Source organism: Ovis canadensis, chromosome 25 (assembly GCF_042477335.2).
Source record: "Ovis canadensis isolate MfBH-ARS-UI-01 breed Bighorn chromosome 25, ARS-UI_OviCan_v2, whole genome shotgun sequence".
Taxonomy (NCBI): Eukaryota; Metazoa; Chordata; class Mammalia; order Artiodactyla; family Bovidae; genus Ovis; species Ovis canadensis.
In genome coordinates this window covers 34396082-34406912 of record NC_091269.1, presented here as the reverse complement: position 1 = coordinate 34406912, position 10831 = coordinate 34396082, and the positions used below count along the sequence as shown (strand labels likewise).

General features: G+C 42.6%; 1 protein-coding gene across 6 annotated transcripts in view; it reads left to right on the top strand.

Annotated features, from left to right (window-relative positions):
• Positions 1–3306: 3306 nt before the first annotated feature.
• Positions 3307–10831, top strand: part of RHOBTB1 (Rho related BTB domain containing 1) — a 140417-nt gene continuing 132892 nt past the window's right edge. For 3 of the 6 annotated variants that reach the window (XM_069571729.1, XM_069571723.1, XM_069571722.1), the window contains exons 1-2: positions 3307–3646; positions 4126–4259. The gene's annotated coding sequence lies outside the window, so the exon portion shown is untranslated. Of the gene's footprint in view, positions 3647–3947; positions 4260–10831 lie in introns of those variants that run through there. The other 3 variants (XM_069571725.1, XM_069571724.1, XM_069571730.1) reach the window with 2 other exon arrangements.

Genomic DNA, 10831 nt, shown 5'->3' with positions numbered 1-10831 from the left:
TGGAAGACTGAATTAAACAGATCATTCCCATTATTAACCTCCCATTACGGCTAAGAATTCTCACTTACAGTAGCAAAAGCTTCCATTCCACCAATTTTCTACTGTTTGCTTATATCGGTATTATTTGTATTATCTAATTGTCTAAGCCACTTTTAAATCCTTTTAAGCCATTTTTTCATTTTATGATTGCAATTGTTGATTCAAGCTGGGTAACAGAATCCTTAATTGAACACATAAAATCAGTAAGACTCAACACAATGAAAATGAAATAAGTGTAGGGACCACATGTTGGCCCCTCCATGCTGTAGATCTCCCAAAATTTCAAGACACCTCTGCAAGGGAAGACAGGCCACCACATGACCTATGGGCAAATGAGGGTGTTAGCATCAAGCTGTATACTCCATATTTTGCAAAAGCTTATGTTTTCGCTTTTTTTAAAAAAAACAAACAAACATAAATGGAGGTTCTGGTATTTACTCCCACAGCCTACTTTGGAGACCAGTGGTATAAACAGTGGTGGTAGGTAACCAAAGCTGTTATCTGATATTTTGTCTGAACATCAGTGGGCCATGATTATGTTTTAGGTACACAGCAGCATATGACTCCTTCAGCCTGACCAGGAGGGAACTTGCATGGAGTTTAGATCTGAGTTCTCTCCTTGAAATACCATTTTTCACCATACTAACTGATCATTGTTTCTTCTCTAAGCTTCAATCATTCATGACTTCAGAGACAGACAACAAAGAAGTTGTAAATGACACTTGTTTATCTTGAATACTTATTCTCAGGCCCAGATAAGATTAATCGCCAAGCCTCAGCTTACTCTGGTGAGTGCTGCAAAGTTTGCTCATTGGTTAAAGGTCACAGCATCACACCATTCCCTGAATTAGTTGTGTGAGTGTAGATTGTATCCAAACTCCTCCTTTTAAATTTTTTTGTAATCTATCATACTCTTCTCAGGCTACCATAACAAAATACCACAGATAGGATGGCTTAAACAACAGAAATATGTTTCTCACAGTTCTAGAAGTTAGCAAGTCCAAGATCAAGATGCCAGTGGGTTCAGATTCTGATATAAGCTCTCTTCCTGGCTTGCAGACGGCTGCGTTCTCACTGTGTGCTCATCGCCCTTCCTCTGCCATGGAGTGAGCACTCTTCTTCAGGGTCTTATTCTATCAGATCAGGGCCCTACACTATGACCTCACTGAACTTCAATCACTTCCAAAAGACTATCTCCAAATGCAGTCACATTGGAGGTTAGAGCTTCAATATATGAATTGTGTGGAGACACATTCAGTCCATAGTATAATAATTTATATGCTCTCTTTCCACAGATATTTATAGAGTGCCTTCCATGTGCCTGGCACTATAACCAAATTGCTGTTCTCATTCTAGGAGAGAGCAATGAGTATGTATGTGTACATTAAAAGGAAAACTTAAGTAGATCTGAGACAGACAGTGAGAGGGTTGAGAGAAGAAAAAAAATTTCAAATAGGCGGTCCAGGACTACCTCTCCAACAAAGAAGAGAAAAGAGTAAATACCTGATGTAACTGAGGAGGAAGCCTCTAAATACACGTTTGGAAGAAGTAAATCCAGGCTCAAAGGCCAAGAGGCAGGAAGGTGAGGGTTGAAAGAAGAGTAGAAAGGCCAGAGAGGCTGTGCTGGGGAGTGGGACGGGAGGATGATGGACAAGGAGGGAAGAGAGAGAGGTAAGGCGGCAGGCAGGCAAGGCCTTGGGGGCTGGGTCAGGCCTGGGTTGTCTGGAAACCACTGAGTGGTTTTTGAGCAGAGGATTGATATGAACTAACTCATGTACTTTCAAAGGGTCACCCTAAATTCTATAAGGATGATAGACCATGGGTGATGCTGGTTTGGAATACCGACAGTGGGGGAGTTTAGATTTGGAACACTTTCTTAAGATGGAGCCGTCAGGATTTCCTGATAGACTGGATATGAGATAGGAAAGAAAGGATGCTGCCTCCCCCAATCTTTGCACTGAAGAAATTCTAGGGTTCAAAGCCAAGAGCAGTCTAAAAGACCACTTGAAGGGTGTCCTTTTCTAATGTCCCACACTTCCACATGCAGCTTTGCACAGGTGAAATGAACTATGTTTGCCGTTGTCTATGTAGCAACTATCTCTCCCCCATTAAGGTGTAAAGCCCCTTGTAGGGCATGTACCCTCTATCACCTGCACCAAGCTCAAGGCCAGGCACTGTCTGAACCTTCACTGAATACTTTAAAGAAAGAACAAATGTCCAAAAGCTCTGAGCAATCCTGAAATGACATCTTATTAGAAACAGTAGAAGGAAGCCGGGGTGATGAAAAGAAAATATCTTCATTAGATGGCAAACAGAACTCTAAAGATGCTATCATGTTTTCCAGCTTATCCTTACTTGTTATTTAAACTCTAAGACAAAGCCAATTTTACCACTTTAAAGAGATGTATGTCTCCTATGCTATCAGAAGGCTAATAGAGTCTTCTATAGATAGTTTGATCTGACATGATATCATAACATTATGCATTTAATCAGTTTAATAATTCTTAGAAAAGTATCATTTCTACTAAAAATAATAGAAACCTCTAGCCCTCCATTACTCAAACTCCAGCAAAACGGTAAAACTGAAGTGTGAGGTCTACAGATAATTTCGGAATCTTATTTTCAATGATTGCAGACTGCCTCTCCCATAAACTTTTATACCAGCTGTTAAAAGCTCTTCAAATTGATTTTGTTGCATTCCATTTTCCCTCCTCCCTCACATCACAGGGAAAATGAAAACAAAGAGTAAAGGGACCCGAAGTTCTAGTGATGTGGAGATGCGACATAGTGACCGCCCTACGTATGTATTCCTGGTCACTGGAAAGTCTGAATTATTCAGAGGTAACCATACTTAAAGCTTGGGGCAGAGCTAACACATCATGTATTGGATTCCAGCATTGACTTTTTATTTAAAAATTAAGTTCCTTTAACCCTTTCACTGAAATGACTCTGGGCTGGGGCTTTGAAAGGCGAACACGCCTAAGATGATGGAGAATTTTTGTGCAAACTACAAGAGGGCCGAGACCCAGCGCGGTGTGGTTTATGTTGTCAGCACAACCCGCAGACTTTCCATTTCTCAGCTGCAGAACGTCCCTGCACAAAAAAGCTGACCCTGCACAGGGCCGAAACGTTCCCGGACCTGGCCTCCAGGTGTAGGAGTCGCCCCCCTGCCGGTGGCCCCACCCAGTCCCAGAGGTGGGTGGTAGGGATGCCGACTCCGGGGCGTGGCCCCTCGTGGAGAAGGGCGGGGTCACGAGCACCCGGGGCAACCAAGTCCGGAGAGGGTGGCGAGGGGTTGCTGACACACGTGGGGCGACGGCTCCAGAGGCAGGGAAGTGGCCCAGCGCCCCGCCCGCCCGAGCTGGCCACGAGGGTGGGACGGAACTAACAGCCCTCACCAAGGGAGGCCGCGGCCGCCAGGGCGAGGCGGCTGCGTGGGGGCAGGAACGGGAGAGGGGGCCCGGGGAAGGAAAGGGTGGGGGGCGGGGGAGTGGAGAGGGCGGGGTCGGCTGCCCTCCCCCCGAAGGCTTTACAAAGCGTGCGCACCAGCCCCGGGCTGTGGTCTGCAAGATCGCGAGCCACCACTAGCTGCATCCAGCGTCCCCAGGTAGCGTAAGCGCAGGGCGGGCCCGCGCCGGAGGTGGGGGAGTGGGTGGGCGGGGTTATGGGGGGGCTCTCGGAGCGCCCCGAGTATCCGCAGACTTGGGGACGCTAGGGATCGGAGCATCTCCTTGCACCTTGAAAGGGAGATGACCGGGTTACCTTACACTGACCTCTGGACAGCTGCCCAGCTGCACCGAGAGAACGCACAAGGCCGCATTTGTTTGCTTGCAAAATATCTGGGTGTTTCCTGCACCCGCCTACCTGTCCCCCAACACACACACACACACACACACACACACACACACACACACCGGCGGGGGTGGGGGCCTGAGGGATTAGAGGGATAGAGTCAGGTCAATCAGAAGAGATTAGAGACTGGACTGGACGTGTCCACTCTGAGGGCCTCTGAAAGTAGGCACTGCATCTGCGCTCCTGGTGTCCCGCCCTCAGGTGACTCGAGATTGATTTTTCTTGGTTCGTTAGTTCTGAAAGCCCCGGGCTGTAAAACGTTTGGGTCCAGAATGAAACTCTGATCCGCAGAAGCTTTCCTCGCCCTGCACTCTCACCCCTGCTGGTGTCTGGAAGCGGGCAGACTGGAGGATTCTAAAGAGTTTGAGGTGGGTGTTGGAGGAAGCTGAGTTTTTAAGACGTGTGAGTTTTCCAGAAAGAAAATACAGACTCTCTTAGTTTGAATTAGGTTTTGTTTTTTACTATATATGTGTGCATATTAACAGTAACTGGTGTTGTCATCAGATAGTGAGTCCAGCAGGTATGGATGGTGGTGTTAGATTTGAGAACTAAATTCACTGTACAATTTTAAAAATTGACTTCTTCCTTATGTGCCTTTTTATGTGCTGTATTACTGGGCTGCATCTTTGTTGGGAATCCTGTCATATCACCTGGGTGTCTTGTCAGGTTTCCTCTAGTTCTAGCCACTTGACCCATGACTGAGTCCAATATAGTCCCTTTTAAATTTTAGGGTGCAAGCCTACTTTTCAGGCCTCTAGCTTTGGTCTCCAGTGAGAGGAAAAATGATCAGAAATGTGCCCTTAGCAAGTTTGGGAACACAGAGGAAAGGCATAGATTTTTTTTTTCCTCCATTAAACTTTTCATGTATTGGCAATTTAGAATCCAAAGCATTGTTTACCACCTGTCACATGCACTGTGAAGTGTAAGGATTAACTAATAAAAGATTTGCAAAATGCTTCCTGAATATAAAATTCCATAAATATGCTAAATAGTAATAATCCACCCATTGTTAAATTTATGTAGCTGCTTCTGCCATGCATACAAGATGATTTAGAATGCATGTTTCCTGTCAATTAAACAATGAGTTTGGAGTAAAATAATGAGTTCAATTCGCATCCTGTGAAACTTTGAAATAAAATTTCTCCCATAAGGCACCACTGGCAGGGAATCATAAAGAAAGCAGCATTTCAAAAAGCTATATATGGAATGGCATTTACCTTATGGCTGGGGGGAAAGGGACCCAGTGAACTTCAGAAACAGAAATATTCAGCCCTGGTTCAAGCATGCCTGAACCATAAATATTCCCTTATGTTTTGGGTGAGTCAACAAGGAGGGCAAGCAGGTTTCTTGGAATGGCCTCATAAGCTGTCTGCTAAAATCCATGAAATAACGCCTCTTGGTATTTTAAGGGTGAAGTTCAATCTGCGGTTTTGTTCACAGACAAAGAAAATCTTCCTAGTTGCCTGGATCAATTATTCATTCTCCCAATATCATGGGCTTGGTTTTTAAGCATCCTTAACACCAGAAATCATCTTAATACTCTGCAGATAATTGAATTAGTTTGTTCCCAGTGGATTGAGTGACATGTTAACATAACAGTGTTCTCTCTGCATGTATTTAATAGTGTGTCACACTTCTGTTAACCAGACTCCCAGAGTAAAACCTCTTTCCCCTATGCTACTTGTAAGTATAAATTTTACTATGGGTGGTCTTTTCTGTCTTCTGAAGACAACTCTAGATTCCCCACTAGCAGATTAAGGGGTGAGCAAAACCACGCAAGCTCAGGGCCTTTTCTTCTCATTTCCTCTATTCAGCCTCTCAGATGGATAGCTGCTACACAGACACCAGTCCAGTATTCTAGAACTTCTCTGCTGTCTCTCTTCCTTTATCCAAGTAACTTAATATCTTACTTATTTTCCAATACTTGCTATGGATGCAAGCGCACAGGAGATTCTGCATTTATTGGGCAGTTACGATATACCAGACACTGTGAAACATGACCTCGTTAAATCCCCTAACAATCTGAGGGAGTAGATGCCATGTGTGTTTCACCCAAGAGGAAACTAGACCTCTAGACCAAGGCATTTTGGCACCTCCTGATGCTCTGTAATCCCTAAGAGAGGTTCACCTGCTGGACTGAAGCATGCGAGAGTTCTCCCATTAACTAACTCACCACTTTTAAGTTCCCTAAACTCTCTGGGCCTCTGATTCCCTTTCTCTAGTCTTAGATTAAATTATCTATCGGGGACAGAAGGGACTGTCCAGGATTTTGGCTGCCAAATACCTAAGCTGCCCCTTCTGGGGGATTCCTGACTGTGTTCTCCCCTGTCCTACCCTTTTCTCCAACCCTTCCCCTTATTTATCCTTTTTCTTCCTTTAGGTCTAAGAAAACAGCATCTTCCCCACAAAACTTTTCCGAGTCACCGCTCCCAGTCACTCTGTTATTCTCTATCTTATCCTTAGTGATTCTTCAGCCCACTGATTACAAACTGCTGTTGTTTGAGTTATGTGTCAGTTTACGTGCAGTTGTTTTTATCTTACCCCAATCACCCCCCACCTCAAGATCATGATTAGCATGAGGCCAGAGCTGTTTTCATTATTTTATTTTGGGGGCACAGCACCATGACACATGGCTGGTGATGGATAAGTATTAATATATATATGTTGAATGAGTAATTGTCTCTTAGAATGGACATGTGCTAACGGCCAATATATTGTCCCCTCCATGGATAACCTAAATGAAGTACCGTCAGTATTACTCTGCCAGCCTAAGTCTGAATTATGAATGGGGATCCAAGTATAGTGATGGAGACAGCAGGGCTGCCCTTGAACAAAAGGACAAATGGACACACGTACACGGCCCAACCCCCATATTTTACAGCAGAGAAAACAACTTCAGGATGATAACTGAAACTTGAGATTAGAAGATAATTTAGGGACCATCCAACTGTCTAAACCATTGTTTTATTGACAAGGAGACGGGAAGTTCAGAAAAATACAGAACCAAAAGTATAGATCCTATGCCTTCTCACTTTCAGACCAGCACTCTTCCACCAAGAATCAAAAATATCAGGGACTGCCCAAACAACAGAGAGGGAGTTGTGGACAATGATGCTTTCTTTCAGAAATCCCGAACATCCTTAGATTTCCCAGACTAGTCCTGGGTAGCAGCATTAATACACAGCAGAGCACCCTAGTTGAGATCATCTTTTTAAATTTCGTATAGCCTCTATAAACTTCATTGACTCATTTACTATTTTAATGATCCATCAGGCAGCCTTTCATACCTAAAGTTAGTTTACTAGTTCTGTTCAAATACATGGAAACTCTGAATGGGCCAATCTCCAGTGCTGGACGTTTAACTCTAGTGTGATAGACTCCAGATACATTTAAAAGATGACTGATACTTTGAGTTCCAAATAATGATAGCTTGTTTTTAAGGACAAAAATAACTTTCCTTCTCTAAGCTCAATTTTTGCTTGAGTATTACATGCCATAAAAGACACTCTTTAAACTTTAGAGGTTATAAAAGTCATCTGAAAGACTTTTTAAAAACCCAGATAGCTTGGAGCCATTCTGAACAATTCTACATTGGTAGGTCTGAAATTGGACCCAGAAAACTGCATTTTTAATAGACACCTTTCATGAGTCTTCAATCAGATGGGTGGAAGATCTCACTTTAAGGCCCAATAATAATGGTGGTCTATTTTTAACGTTCCCAGATTTCCTCTAAGAGGATTTTTTTTAACAACAACAACAAAAAAAATCAATGTGTTTGAATCCAGCAAGTAGAAGAGATAATCAAAATCCATTCATTAAGTACTATGGACATCTCTTTCCTTATAGCAAAAGGCATATATATATATATATATATATATGTATATATATATATATATATAATCATGATTTAGCTGCTAGGTTTGATATTGGCCCCAAGTCAAGAACACTCCAAAATGTTTCTGTTGGGTGAGAAAACTGAATCAGTAATTAGCAATAAAAGTTGAGTGTTAAATTCAGTGGAGAAATAGTGAAGCCCCTTGCCCTCTAGATGATTATATTCTGTGTAGTTGAGAAATAACATTAATATCCATGGAATATTCAAAGATAAGACTGATGATCAAGTACAGCAGGCTGAGTTACACTTGAATTTAAAATATACAACTAATTATGTTTTAGTAAAGGCATGTCCCATATAATATTTTTATTTGCTAAATCTGGCCACCTTGCTCAAGAAACATTAGCATTTAATGTCATTATTTTCCAGAAGTGTGTGTGTGTATCTGTTGGGAACGGAGGGACAGTTGCTGAGTGGTAGTTAAACTTTAAGAAATTGATAAAAGTTCTGGACATCCCTCTGAGAAAAATCCCTGATGGTACTTTCCAACAGAACTCTCATACAATTCCATGGAGTCTCCAGGCCACCAAAGCTCTTGAACACACCAGGGTGACCTGCAGCAGTAGATGGCAGAGGCCAGCTCTTCTGGCTATTTACCTGGGCTGGAGAGACCTTTGGAAGATGGCTTGGATAAGTGGAATTTGAATAAGGCCTTTAAGACCAGTAGAATTTAAGCTGGATTGTGGGCTTAGGGGACTTCTGAAGCTTTAAGAGGAGGCAGGTTCCCATAGGGTTCGAAGGTAATTTAGAGAAATTAGCTAGGACAGGTTAAAAAAAAGTCCAGATCATGGAGAGGCTTGCACTCTAAAGGGTTTAAAGCAACCTATGTTGGGAAATAGAATGTCCTCATTGACATGTCGATTAGGAACAAAACCTGATCAAACAAAGGGAGACTGTGGGGGAATTGCAGGGAGCCTGAGCTCCAGCGTCAATGGGCTTTGTGTAAGCCCCTCCATTAGCAAGCTGGGAAGCCTTTGATATGTGGGCAACTTCTCTAAATTCTCATCTCTTGGGCTGGGAATTGGGAAGAATAATAATAAAGACTACTAATGGGATTGCTGCGAGGGTAAAGTGAAGTTGTACAGTGGTAGGAACAGTGTGTGATACTGCGTAAATACTCAATAAATAGTAACTAGTACTACGATACGCTCCTGCTGCTAGTACTATACTTGTTATTTCAGTGGGATTAGCCTCAGAGAGGGCAGGCCCTCACTTTTGGGCTTCCCTGGTGGCTCAGATGGTAAAAGAATCTACCTGCAGTGAGCGAGATCTGCGTTCAATCCCTGGGTTGAAAAGATCCCCTGGAGGAGGGCATGGCAACCCACTCCAGTATTTTTGCCTGGAGAATCCCATGGACAGAGGAGCCTGGCAGGCTACAGTCCATGGCCTCATGAAGAGGCAGAAACGACCGAGTGACTAACACTAAGAGAGGGTATGTTATGAATAATCCAAATAATTTACTCTGATCCAAAGTCAAGTAACCTTTTTTACTCTTAATAGCAGCTTTGCTGTCTTACTTGTTCTGTTTGAGTTAGTACTGAAATTAATTTGCACATGATAAGCTCAGACGAATTGTTCAGAATGTCATTCCCCAAAGCCTTTTAAACAGCAAGGCAGATGAGTTTATCAGCTGTAACTCACAAAACCTCCTCTCTTCATGGAACTAACTGATAATGGTGGAGATGATGGCATTTGAGGAGGCCCTGGAGTCAGTTTCACTTCTTCTAAACCTCAGTTTCTCCCTGTCTGTAAAACAGAAGTAATGATTAGTCTTTACCTGGAAGGCCACGAGCTCAGAAATCTGACACAGTTTCTGGCACACTATAACTGTCACAGAGTGTTCTGTGACCTTACCCTTGGCTCTACCTTTCAGGCATTATTTCTTTAATATATTTATAAACAATTTAATTCAGGAAAACAGCTAATAATGTGGGAGGTATTTATGATCTTTAGTCATATCCTAATTTATTGATCTACATTCAAGGCTATTTAGAGCATTTTCCAAGCCATAGAGTAGTGTTCTTATCTCAAAGAATTTTTAACACTAATTTTCAGTATGTGTTCCTTTTCTTCTTCATCCATCTTCAGCTTTTAGAGGATGATTGCCTTGCTAAAGAACTTTGAGTTTCAAACTGTACATTAAAGTGTCAGGGCCCTAGAATTTACTTGGCTTATAAACCTATGTTACTGAACAATACAAGATTGGTTTAAGGTACATTATGGTTACATGTATGGTTGCTGCTGCTGCCGCAGTCACTCAGTCGTATCCAACTCTGTGCGACCCCATGGATACAGCCCACCATCCATGGGATTTTCCAGGCAAGAGTACTGGAGTGGGGTGCCATTGCCTTCTCTGACATGTATGGCAGTTATATTTTATTCAGCCTGTGCTGAGCACCTTCAGGGCATCTCCCATAGTCCCTTCAAGATGGTAGACTCAATTACTTACTGAATTTCATGTATAATAAAATACATGGCCCTTTTTCTGAAGATACTTTTCCCTCACATTAGGAAATCTAACTCTTCAAAGAAAATGAAAACAAGGAAAAGAGAGTGAAGTACTGAAAATAAATTTGCAAAGTGAATTTGGAGAATGACCATTCCTATTTTCTAGAAGAGTTATGGATGAGAACAAGCCTGTATCTCTGTGAAGGTCTTTGCATTAGCTGGTCTCTCTCTCTGGAATGCTTTTCCCTCCAATCTTGCTTGGCTCAGCTAAGATTACATCTCCTTAGAGAGGCTGTCCCTGACCATCCAATCTCATTCATTTTCTATTACATTACTTTGTTTATTATAGTATGTTACCATCCAAATATTTCACATTGTTTTTTCATTGCCTTCCCTCATCCCTGCTGGACTAAAAGTACCCTGAGGTCAGAGGTCAAGTCTACATGGTTATTGCTGTTTTCTGAGCAATTAAAACAGTGCCAGGTACTTGTACTTGCCCTTAGTCGCTCAGACGTGTCCAATTCTTTGCGACCCTGTAGACTATAGCCTGTCAGACTCCATGGGATTCTCCAGACAGAATACCCGGAGTGGGTTGTC